The sequence below is a fragment of the Phalacrocorax carbo genome, chromosome 9 (genome assembly GCF_963921805.1).
Source record: "Phalacrocorax carbo chromosome 9, bPhaCar2.1, whole genome shotgun sequence".
Taxonomy (NCBI): domain Eukaryota; kingdom Metazoa; phylum Chordata; class Aves; order Suliformes; family Phalacrocoracidae; genus Phalacrocorax; species Phalacrocorax carbo.
Window position 1 is genome coordinate 16,029,940 of NC_087521.1, and position 12,425 is coordinate 16,042,364.

At 40.7% G+C, this 12,425-nt stretch overlaps 1 long non-coding RNA gene across 1 annotated transcript in view; it reads left to right on the plus strand.

The window, feature by feature from the left end:
• The window catches only part of LOC135315015 (uncharacterized), a 334,179-nt gene that overhangs the window by 126,431 nt on the left and 195,323 nt on the right, over positions 1-12,425 (plus strand). Inside the window, exon 3 of the long non-coding RNA XR_010374447.1 lies at positions 4,353-4,452. This is a non-coding gene — a long non-coding RNA (uncharacterized LOC135315015). The remainder of the gene's footprint in view (positions 1-4,352; positions 4,453-12,425) is intronic.

Sequence of the window (12,425 nt, forward strand, 5' to 3'; positions counted from 1 at the left end):
CCCACATGCAGTGTGGGATTTAGTAGTTGCACAGGCTTAACAAAGTGTTTCCAAAAGACACAATGTCATTTCCAGGCAGACGTATACCCTGCTCAAGGAAATGGGAAGAATATATCTCAAAAGAAGCAGCAGGTGAAAAGTACTTACTTAGCTGTGGTGTTGGTTAGTTCTTCAGGCGAGGAACTAAAAGAGTTGCAGGGGTGCTGGGCCATCTTGTCTAGACTGTGCTCTTCCTAGAAAGGTTGGACTAGATGATCCCTGAGGTCCCTTCCAACCTGTGATTCTGTGATATTGTGGTCTTTCCTGAGCACGCATCTGCTCTTCCATAGCCACTCCCTGGCACAGTTCCGTACAGGGCTGTGCAGGTGGGAAGCATTAGGCCATTCTTCCAACCTTGCACCATCAAAATCCTCTTTTCCATAACAGTCTAGTCCAGTACCTATGGCAGAGGTCATGAAGGAGACCAGAATGGGGCCAGAAAACTAAGAGTTTGATAAAAAGATGTAAACCTGCCCCCTAGTATTTAACAGATTATAAGAAGCTGACTAATCAAAAATACCATAATGTACCATGCATACAGTGCAGTCAAGGCATAAGTTTAGCAGCAAGTTCAATATTACAATATACTGTGCGTGCTGAGGAGAGCTGAGTTACAGGTGCTGTGGGAGCTATAACCATGCCTTCTTGGCTTTGTTTGCATTTTCCTTCATTTTCTTCATGCATCCTTCATGGGAGAAGAGCCATTTCAAAACCTAAGAAAAATCTTCTTGCAAGAAAACCATACAGGTGAGAGTGAGCTGTTATAACCTGAGAGTTATAACAGGGAATCCTTGAACTGAAAAGCAAGGAAGATCCCCTCTGCATTTGGGCACATGTTTCTGCAGTGGGCTGCCATCATGAGCCTAAAGACTGCGTAGTTATCCAGGATAAACAAAATGCCAAGGTGGTGTTTCAGTGCTATTGTTATTATTAACAATGGAGCAAGATGCTAAAAAAGCTATAACAAACAATTATTTTCCTCTCACCTCTGTCATCAGAGATCAGTTGTGTGATTGCTTAAACCTTATCCACCAGAGTAATCCCTGATGATGTACAAACCCTCCAATGTCTCCTGCCAAATGATCTGCCTAAAGCAAAAGTGATATTCTTTACACAAAAATACCCCATTTCCACCAAAACATGAGACATTTTCATCCTCTTCTCATGTAATAGTCATCAGTATGCAAGTTTCCATAAGTTTAATCAGTTTATCAATTCTGTGTTCTTCTCACAGCCCATGGGAACCATCCCTCCCAGTGCTTTCCCTTAGCTCACCAAGACTGAACTTCATATAGCATCTCCTGAGCACCTTATGTAAGCATCTTCCTTAGTAGCTTCTACAAAAGTGCCTTACATGTTTCCCTTTGCTTCTGGCTGAAGGATGCTGAGTTAGATCGGGAAGCGACAGGTAGGAAGGCAAGCTGGGTAGGTGCGGTGGAAAATTTCCACTGCACCCATTGATGGGGTCCACAGCGCTGACAAAGACTTGTAGGGTGCAGTAAGTGCCTGAGTGATCTGATAACTTCCAGGATGAAAGTAGAGCTAGGCACTATACCAGCATCAATTTAATGTTTAAGAGCTCTGAAATTAAAGTAATATCCGATCAAAATAACCTTGTTGTGAGCTCCAATTTGAAATCAACTGTGACCAGTAGTCCTAACTTTTCAAGAGGACAGAAACTGACCCAGATTTCGAGTGCCCATTCTAATACAACTTTCTGGGTTTGTGCCAGAACCTCGTCGTCGGCTGAAACTGAGGCCATAGCTCTGTTCTGGATCAGGGCCATAGGTTAACGTCCTGTCACATCCAAGCCAGAAACTGGATGCTTGTTTTAGCATTTACTCTTTTTCATGTTGTTCCAATACCTTTTCCCCCAGTACCACTGCCAGCAAATACTTTTCCCAGTACTTTTCTGTACTGTAACTTCTTTTTGTTGTTGCTGGTCAGGCCTGGCTGTGTAAGTAATTCTTTCCTAGGAATGAGGCAGGAGCACTCAGAAAGCACACTGCTGGCCTGGCAAAATGTGTGCTGGGTCTCTGCCTTTCCTTCCAGCTAGAGCTGTGGTGCCATCAATATGCTAATTCAAGGCAGCCGAGAGCAGAATTCCCTGCCTGCAGCTTTTTAAACTCAAACATTTTTTAATCTGTTTCCTAATTGGGACCTAGGGGACCCCATTATGCTTTAATAATACATTGGACAAAATCTATCTCTTTTAAAATCCTTAATTATGGGATGCCTTTTTAAATGAGTTTGATCATGGTGAATATCTATGTATTCCAGGTTGGGTTTTTTTTGGTTTTGGTTTGGTTTTTTTTTTGGTCTAATTTTATAAGATTGGCTCACAGAAATGCTCTGGAATCCCACATATACTCCATCGACAAATACTCCATGTGGACAGTTTCTTTAAGGTGTTCCCATTGTATTGATCCAGTTTCTGCAGAATGATAACTTATTTTTTTATTCGGTTCTTTTCTTTGCCTTTGCTTTATCAGTGACCACAGTGATTGGCATGTGTCACTGTGGTCAGACTGATCTGTGTCCCAGAGAGTTTAAAGGGCTATATAAGATACTGTGTTGGAAGTATGGAACTGACAATATAGACCAATAATTTGTGTGGTATATATTCCCTGGACACTACAGGAGAATGAACCACAACGCTTCTGTAAGCAATTTCTTCCTAACCTCATCTGGCAATTGGCACCATACTGTCCCTGAGCTTGAGGACTGAGAGTTGCTGCTATTTAAGATTCTTATCACATAAAGATAAAAGCCCTTTTTTGGAACACAGGCAGACACAATCAGAAGTATCCCACCTTGTAGGAAGAAGCTCACATATACACAAAACCAGAGATCTCTCTTATTTACTCTATATATCCTGATATACTGACTGTCCAGTAGAAGGGTTTCAGTAACTACTGGCTAGAGGCAGCTGTGCTACCAGCTGGGACACAAAAGAGTACAGGGACAGCTAGTAAATCTGCTTCAGAAATCTACCTAAGATTGTAGGAAAGGTGACAGTCAAAACCAAAATGTGCATGCTGTTAAATAAATGAGGGTCAAATAAGAAACTAAAGTATTTCTTCTGCCCAACCATCCCCACTATGTACGTATGTGTTTGCTCTTTGGCTCTTAACTGGAAGGAACACAAAAATGATTGTAATTATGTTGTGGGACCACAGAGAAATCCTATACAGCTGACAGATTACTCTGAGGGAAGTGCTATGGATCATGAATATGGTTGGTATGTTTTGAGGGAAGGCAGTTCTAAACCAAAGATAGACAAGCCAGTCTGAACTACTTGCCTTGGTGCCAGAAAGGACTCCTTGGTCCTATATTACTGAGTTTTAGACATGGACTAGGAGGAAGATGGTAGCCAAACGAACGGAAATATTATCAAAAGAAGAAAAATGGAGGAACAATGGAGGAAAAGAGCAGGAAACAGGCACATGGGAGATGCATCACAATTCATCTCAATCTTTCTTCACCCAGGCAGGAGGAATCCCATCTTCTCCATTGTCCTAGGGCATGCAACATATCTTGGTATGGCTGGCTTGCAGACTTTATTTTCCCACCGCAAACACAGGCAAATCAAATATTTGTGTTCCTGACACTGCATGTTCTGCCATCACCTGAACTGGGAAAGCAGCTTCTGCAAAAGAAGTAGAGGATGTCAAACTCCATGACACATTCTCTTAAAGGAGAAAGCAAGTCCCTCTGTGTGGATAATTGTATAATAATTAAAAGCTCTTCTTTCTCAAACCTGTTGCCATTCTGAGTCAAACCTCTCCCTGGTGTAACTCCCCTGTCTTCAGTGAATTTAGATGAGAAGAAAAGTGGCCTCCTTTGTTTAGAGACAGAGGTGATTCTGCCCAAGCATTTGTCCACAGCTTGGAAAATTAGTTGCAATCCTGTGTCTGTGTGTGTCTGTGTGTATAATATACACATCTGTGCATGTGCACATGCACATGTGTATATGCATTAAAAAACTGAACCTCAGCTATGTTACAAATTTTAATGCTCTAATTTACCAGTTTAAATGCATTCTTGTAATCTACCAGGCCCATTTTACCTGTTACAATTTGCCTATTCATTTTTGATGTAAACCTTACTGTCCCTTAACTTGCAGTGAAACAGGATTCTCATGGTAAAATTATCATTAAAGAACAAAACACTGTAGATGGAGTTTAAGTACTATAATAATCATAAAAGTGGCTATAAAGCAGCAACTTTCTCTATGACTTATCTACTTTTTTAGTTTCTTCAAGTCATAGCTGCTGATTAAAATGAAGTTTTTACTTGTCTTTTCCTTGTAGCTTAAACACAGCTACAGCAGAAAGAGCTGAATCCCTGCTGCCTAACAGAGATCAGTTTGAAGATCAAGCTGCATTGCAGAACACTTATTGTAGTAGTAAGGTAAGAAACAGCAAATACCAACTGGATTGCCAAGTGCTGCAGTTGGCTATGAAACATTAGCAAAAGGGGAAATCATAAATTTGATCTCAAACCAGAATAAACTGTCAGCCCCTGAAAAAAACCCCACCAAAATCCGTTGCTTTTCTGGGCTTTCATCTCTAGTGAGAGAGCGCAAGTATAGGTCTCCAGCACAATTTGAATTGACTTCCTGTTGTGGTTCAGCCCCAGCCAGCAACCAAGCACCACGCAGCCACTTGCTGACTCCCCCCGGTGGGACGGGGGAGAGAATTGGAAGAGTAAAAGTGAGGCATCTCATGGGTTGAGAGAAAGACAGTTTAACAGGTAAAGCAAAAGCTGTGCGCAGAAGCAAAGCAAAACAAGGAATTCATTCACTACTTCCCATGGCCAGGCAGGTGCTCAGCCATCCCCAGGAAAGCAGGGCTCCATCACGCGTAATGGCTACTTGGGAAGACCAAACACCATCACTCCGAACATCCCCCCTTCCTTCTTCTTCCCCAGCTTTATATACAGAGCATGACGTCATATGGTGTGGAATATCCCTTGGGTCAGTTGGGGTCAGCTGTCCCGGCTGTGTCCCCTCCTGGCTTCTTGTGCCCCCGGCAGAGCATGGGGAGCTGAAAAAGCCCTTGACCAGTGTAAGCGCTACTTAGCAACAGCTAAAACATCTCCACATTATCACCGCTGTTTCCAGCACAAGTGCAAAACACAGCCCCATACTAGCTACTACAAAGAAATTTACCTCTATCCCAGCTGAAACCAGGACACTTCCTTTTCACTGGAAAGAATAAGGATGAGACCCACCTAAATATATCTTTGGGAAGTAAAGGCCATCTTACTATTTGCACCAATGGCAAGAGATCAAAATAGGTTAAGGGTGAAATAAGAGATGAGCAGGTGAAGCGTTGGTGTAGGAATCTGGGTCTCTCTTGTTAGAATACAAGGCTGTTGAACAATCTCTCTTGGAAAAGCACATATCCAGCAAAAGCTTGCCTCTTTAGCACTCTGATGCACATTTTTCTTCTTGTCCAAAATGTCAATTTTACTATTAATAGCACATTTCTATAGAAAAATGTATCTAAAGGTTTATAGGGAAGTATACTGGGAAATTCAAAACAGAGATAATTGTTTTTCACACAAGTAATTACACCATGAAAATGACTGTGGCAGGTCATCACTGAAGGCAATAACTTCTCAATATATGAGAAAAGAATATTCATCTAAGGAACAGAATGACCAGAACTTTTCATAAGTACCATTATTCTCACTTTTTTGAGGGAAGGTTCTTGAAACATTTTCCTTGGGGCCTAAACTCAACAACCAAAGTTTGAAAAGGAGGCTGCGGTGAAGGGGAAGAGTAAAGAATCACATTACTGCATGCTCTGTTAGTGCCCTACTGTGACATGCTCTGCAAGCCTTCTCAGAGCCTGGGACAATTTTAGACTTCAGCCTTTCACCAGGACCTTCAGCCTTGAGGCGAATGTCTCATGTGTTCAACCTTGCTTCAGAGCATCTGGTGCTGGTCAGTGGCAGAAACAGGACTCTCAAGCAGCTGGATAAGTTTTTGACAATTTTCATGTTTCTCTGTCAGGCAGCTTAAAAAACCATCATATTTGCATTCTATAAATAAGCTATTTATGTGGGTTTTCTCTTCCGTACCTCTCTGATATCTTTCTGTACCCTGTAGAGAAGATTGTGCTGTAAAGCCATATACTCCACTGCGATAAATTCTGATGTTTTCATATCGTGTAGTCTGCTTTTTATACCTACATATGATTGCAGCTGGCTGCCTAATTAGAAGCTGTATTATGGAGGAGGGGAAGAATTAAAAATATCAGCTCTATTTTATGCTCTGTAACATGGAAGGAAAATAGCTGAATTTTAAAGTAAATAAAAATGGTTGTATTAACACTGCATGGTGCCACCCTAAAAGAACAGGGTTTATATGTTCTGCAGAAAGGTGGCTGTCTTGCATGTTCTTCAGAACATCAGGTTGATCCCCACCACCCAATAACTGCTGAAGCCAACAGGGTTAAATTAGTTTTTGCGACTCAGACCACTTTTGCCTTAAGAAAATGAGGAAAGATTAGAGATTTGATCCTGCCATCCCATCTTCCTTCTCTCTCCCTTCCCATTTTTCAATGCAAAGATTCAGTGTGTGATTAATGATTGTGAATGGCATATTCAGTAGGCATTTTCTATTCTAGAAGCTATCATGCTACAGCTAACTTATAGCACCTCGTGCGTGATGTGGCTTTTTCCCTATTGCCATGAGAAAGGTCTGAGGGAGAGCAGTGACATGCTCCACAGAATGGGAGAATCTTTTGAAAAGGTTTGTGATAAAACTAGTTTTAACATTTTTCAGCCACTTGATTTCATGTATATCACATCCAACTGCATAGGCTGTAACACAACACTTAGATGGAAATGAGAGTTTCCCCCCGTCAGTATGTATTTACTGTAGCATAGTCATTCAAACACTTCATTTAAAGAATGGGTGATCTCAAGCTAAATTGTAAAGCTTCTGATCTACTTTTTGAGAATTTTCAAAGAGATGGCTGCGCAAAGAAGGATCTGTAGTTTACTTAGACCTTACTTTGACCATAGTGGCTATTTTGTTCATGAGAAGGATGTCTGGATTTGATCCTGGGTTGGCAGGAGCTGCTCCCTCCTGCTTCCCTACCTGTTGCTCAGGTAGGTTGTATTGTATTACTGCTATTTGAGTTACTAAATATGATCATAGATGTAACAGTGGTAAGAACTGAAGCCTTTATAGGCCTGATTGGTAGAGAGATTTTGGGGTCCACTGCACAGTAAGGCACACTAAGCACACTCTCCCCTTTTCTTGTATTAACCTTAAAAATATTTCTGCATCTCCCCCAAAATAAACACAAGGCTTGCTATACACAGCAAACATTTGTAAGGCTTCAACATGACAAACCCACTGTTTTAAAAATAACTTAAACATTTTTATTGATTTGACAGCAGGAGGAATTTGAAGAGTGGAGATAGAATATTATTTGTGTTGTCATATCCCATTTTCATTTGTTTGTCTGCTTTTGTGAGGGATGATATATTGGAAAATAAGATACAACATCTATCATCATTTACTTGAGTGTAAAATGTTGCATTTACAGTCTTTACAACAAGGCAATGCATTCTGCTCCCCATCACTCTGTGGTAATTTTGGACTAAATGTAATGACTTCTACAAGGCTTCTTGAGATGACAGCAGAGTCAGATTGCTTAACCAGTCTAAATAGGATGACACAGTGGAATTTCCTCAGTATTCAAAACTTTTTTTAAAGTCCAACATTCTGTACAAATTGGGACTGTATTTGGGAATGGTTGCATCAAATACAAATTAGATTGGACAACTGTGTTAAACTAGTGTAGTCTCATCAGAATTTTTATTGTCTGGAATATTGGTCAAAAAAAGATAACCTCTCAATGTCTGCTGCACGGGGTCATAGCAAGATACTAGGGACCAACACACAAAATACCTTCACAAACTTGACTTAGAGAAAGTGTTCACTCAGTGCATCCAACTCTTGGGAGGTATCTGAAGGTGAGGGAAAGCTCTGCCAGAAAAGAGGTCACTGACGTTTTTCATGGTTGGTTTTCAGATGTTGACTTTTTTTTTTTTAACTTTAGAGCTCTGACCTGCTTTTAACTTAGTGTGACAGGAGGTCTGAGCGATGTTAATTGCCAGCAGAAAAGAAAGACGATTGATAAGGATCTGAACCTTCAAAATCCCAGTATGTGTTTATCTCTACCAGTGAGAGAACCCAATTAAAACTCAATGAAGCAGAAGCAGTAGGAAACCTAAACAGGTACACACTTGGGAACCCATGACATTCCTTTTTCAGCTCATGGAATACAGGACTATTTTTTGCAGTACAAGTATTTATGCACAGATCTAACTCCCAGGATGAATACGATTTGGTCAGTAGTGGAACTGCAAGTCTCAAAAGGAGTCTGAGAATATTCCTGGGAATGTTACTCCTAATTGAAAGAGAGGGTGCTTTTTCCTCTGAATGCATCATCAGGCTAGAACTAGGGAATAAGTTTTAATGGTTTGGGGCTTTTGTGTATCTTCTCTTAAGGAGACAGTTGCTCTATCTAGAGTGCATCTCACTTACTGGGAGTCCAGAGAGCAAGGTGAAAAGCTGGACCTTTAAAAGACCTAGACTTGTTCTTCTCTAGGATGCAGACTTGTTGGATGGCCTCTTGCAAAGCACTTCTATTCATTTTCTTTCCACTCTCTCTTCTTACTCGCTCGTGCCCATGGCAGCTTAAAGGAAACCTTTGACTGGCAGAATATAAGTAGTTTTGACAAATAAGAAACTTTAGGAACAAGGCTGCCAATACCTCTCAGAATTGGAGAACTCTGGAATGGTATTTAGAATAATGTGAAGTTCAGATAGGTTCTGAGAGGTAAACAGGTTGTGGCCATGTCACTTCTGCAGCAGAGCAAAGTAGTCACACGGCTAATGGCTGTTTTCAGCTCTGAGGAAGCCAAAATTTTTGGGGGGGAAGTGGGTTATTTCATTTTTTGTCTATTTTTGACATTTGTTGGAACACACTGTGCAGCTTTCATTCGAAGCATTTAAAATTTTGGCACATTTTACTGACTGTCTGAAAGGCAGCAATATTGATTTATAGTATGTGTAAAAGGATCACTGTAGTCATCAATGAACTACATCCATTTCTGGAGAGAAACACAGCAGGTGCTTCACTGAACACAGCAATTCTAAGCAATAGCATGAGATAAGATGAAGAGCCTGTCAGAGAGTAGAAGAGCAACAGGAAGAATGATAGTAAGTTAGAATTAATATATTGGGGGTAACCCTTTATTTCTAAGATAGGCGTCATTGTGAAACATTGTAAGTGGTCAGGATATAGCAGCAGAGTGCACCTTATAATCAAATCGCTAGTAACTTGGAAGAGCATGACCTTTACTGAATTTATGAATTCATAAATTCATTATTCCTGAAACCAATTCATATTAGAGATGGCTTTGAAAAAGTAAAAACTGGATACCAGGGGAAAGGCAGAAGTAGATCTGTGCTAGACTACATTAGTCCTCCTCTTTTTACCATGTTCTTTTATAAGTGCATCCAGTTTTATGTAAATGCAGTGGCAAAAAACGTAAGCGGATAAATAAAACAGCAGACACAGAGCAAAAAAATCCCATTTGAAAATTCTGACTCTGTTCGTGCCCTGAATGTTTTGATTATAGTCCATCATAGCAACCTTCTCTTTCACCATGGCTTGAAGTGGAAAGCCGAGGGTTTTTGATCACCCTGAATTGTCCTGTGTGTCACAGTTCCAGAAACACCTGCAAGAATCCCTCTTTGTTGAGTTGCTCTTACAATTCACAGTGTTCAATGGCCCTTGATTTGTTTCATTTCTCATGACAGGTGTCATGGTCTAGTGGTTGTACATGGGGTAACAGTGTACAGCATGTAAGCACAAATCACATTTTTTTCTCAGCAATTCTATCTGCCAGGTTTTAAAAGGAAAAAAGTTGGGTTGTTTTTTTTTTTCTGTGCAGTGATGAGCACTTATTTCAGATCTCAGACACAAGCAAAGACAAAAACTCAAACTGTGCAGAAAAAGAAATCTGTAGATACTTCCATGGTGATGGAGAACATCTAGTGAAATGTCCAAAAGGCTTTCTGTGACACACATTGTACAGATATACACTGTGAATACTCACCAATATGATTTGGGATAATTTATAACAGCTGCCTAATTCTATGGGCAATTTTAATTGGGTAGATGATTCATCTTTGTTTGTTGGCTCATGGCTACGTAATATTTTTGTTCATTATTAAGCATCTGCATTAGCCTTTTGCGATTGCATGTGTTTAGTTTCTGTCATACAGAAAAGGTATTATTAAGGAAAGGCAGAGGACTAAGTTGTGTTCCTTTCTTACCTGTAATTGGGGCTAATAATATTTTGCCCATGTTAACAATTTAAATTGCACAGCTTTTGGGACATGGCCTCTGTTATACTAGATTTATCCTGTCTCATGCAAGGAAGCATTGCCTCTGGCTTCAGAGTCTGTGTGGTTCACTAGCGTGGCTGAGAAACAAATTGCCAGAGGACTGCAGTGTCAGACCCTGCCACACAGTCCCCTTCTGTGGGCTTTGTGAGGGGACGAGCATCTGTGGAGCACTGGGTTAAGAACTCTTATCTTTTCAGCTACGCTATATTCCTAGCAAAGGCCAAACTCACTGTTGTCAGGCAGGACAAAACACCTCTGTCCTCGGTCACATGAGCTACTAGAAAACAAAGTTTCCACAGACAGCTCCCTGAAACGCTGTAAAACACTGTGGGCAAAAGAGGTGTAATGACCTGTAGTCCTCTGTAAGCTTTACATGGAGGGGACTGTCATCTGGCCTACTGTGAAGTGAGGGAGAGACACACTGAATCAGGAGCCTAATGAGAACAAAGCCTGAGCAAGAGACAAAGGCTCTAGAAAAAAAGAAAAAAGACCGTCAAAAATTACTCTGGGCCTCAGATAACCAGTCAAATTAATTGTTGCTGTTTGAACAGTGTCTTTGACAGTGTCTCACGGAAGGCCACCTACTCAGGTTAGCTTCCATATCGAGTGCAGTATTCAGGCAACTGATTTAGAAGGAGACACTTCTGTCCTGAAGGAGGACCTGAAAGAAAAACGCCACCACAAACCCCAGGGCTTTCCAGTGTAGTTTTTGTCTTCATTCTTGCCCAGCAAATTTCTGTAAAACTTTAGTTTTGTTTGATCACAGAATTGGGCCTATGAGGACTCTGGCTGCTGAAGTGTAGAGCAAGGCAGGTCTACAAAGGCTTTTTTTGTTAGGCATGTTTTGGTAGCTCAGCTCCTGCAGGAGATGAGTGATGAGAGCGTGACACCCTGGGAATACTTCAATGCTATATCAACGTGGACAGCTTTTTGGCTTCAGTCACACTGCTGGGCCACAACACTGGTGCTAGTATAATTTATATTTTAGTACTTGTTTATATCACAGATTTTTGTGTAAAGATGGTGACATGCTTAGATAATACATTCTTATGGAGTCATAGTATCAAATATGTATGTTAGTTATACAGATTGGATTGTATTTTAATCCATTTAGAAAGTGACCACATGGTGTAGTGTAGCTGTTGAAGATAAATGGTATAAGGAACAAAAACCTGACTTTATCACCATGCTTAGCTAAATCAACTTAAAATTATTAAACTCTGCATTGCAGGTCATGTAATAAAGTCAAGATAACAACTACTAAACTAAGCTGCCTTAGACACTGAGAACAGTCTAACAAGAGCTGCACAGAGAAGGGGAAAGGCTAATTTATTTGTCTTCTCAGCCCTCTGTGTCTGTTGTGTAGATTGGTGTTGCTAATGAAGACTACTATGTGACATGAACAGAGAAGAAATATGAACTGAGATCAGGAGTGTCTGGGTCTGATTTTTGCTGCTGCCTGCAACAGAGTAGTGTGAAATTCAGAGGTTATGAAATCCAGTATATCTCTTGGTGGGTTATAACAGACATGATATAGTTCCACTGTCAAAATTTTTCCCCATTCTTTCCATAGTCTGACTTTCAATACACATTGTAGAAGTATGCTTTCCTTCTATTTTGTTTAGAAATACCTGCAATAACTGAAGGCTCATCTTTCTCTGAGTCTTTGCTGATGCAAATTTAAAGCTGGAGTCAGGTACAGGATTTCCATCACCAGCATCTGAAGCCCTCTGTTCCTAGAACAGGTGAAACATAGGTGAATGAATTGGGAAACTTGAACTTACCCCCAGGCTTTTTTTCATTCCGTAGCTTCCCTGCTATGCAGGTTATTTCATCATCTAATGGGGGCTGAACATCGGCTGTCAGCCATGTCACTTAGACTCATAACCTTTAAGGCCTTGGGAATAGGTTTAGGTCACTGCATGACAGGAAGGTGGATCCA